This window comes from Coturnix japonica, chromosome 29 (assembly GCF_054131305.1).
Source record: "Coturnix japonica strain WE chromosome 29, WE-NBRP24, whole genome shotgun sequence".
Taxonomy (NCBI): domain Eukaryota; kingdom Metazoa; phylum Chordata; class Aves; order Galliformes; family Phasianidae; genus Coturnix; species Coturnix japonica.
The window spans coordinates 561,935-562,500 of record NC_140691.1 but is presented as its reverse complement, the minus strand read 5'-3'; positions in this window follow the sequence as shown (position 1 = coordinate 562,500).

The window sequence follows — 566 nt, the reverse complement described above, 5'->3', positions numbered from 1 at the left end:
TTCCCTTCTCTTCCCTTCCCTTCTCTTCTCTTTCTCCTCGTCGCCCGCGCGTGAGTAGGCCCGGCCCGGCCTGGACCGGCACGGCCTCTGTCACGAAGAAGGGGGTCGCTTGCGTGGCCGAGGAGGGATGGGGGGGTCCGCGACGGGGTTGCGGGTATGCGGGTAGACCTGTCTGCCGGCCGGCGCCTGATCTTCCCGGCCCCGCATCCGTCCTCCACCTTCCCCCCCCCCGGTCCACACCGCACGAGCGGGAACCCGACCCGTACCCGACGGCGGCCCGCCTCCGCCTGCCCCCACCCTGGCCCTCGCCCACAACCCGCCCTCTCCCGGACGCATCTCGCCCGACCGGCCCGCAACTGTGTTTTTTTATTTGTTTGTTTGTTTGTTTGTTGTTTGGTCAGTCACTCGCTCCGTTATTTGTTTGGACCCGATTGGCCCGTTTGGTTTTTTTCTTTTCTTTCCTTTTTCCGCCGGGGTGCTCCTGACGGCTCGGCTCAATGGCGGCTCGACTCGGCGACCGGAGCCCGCCAAAACGCCTCGCCGCCCCCCAGCCCCGCCGCCGCCAC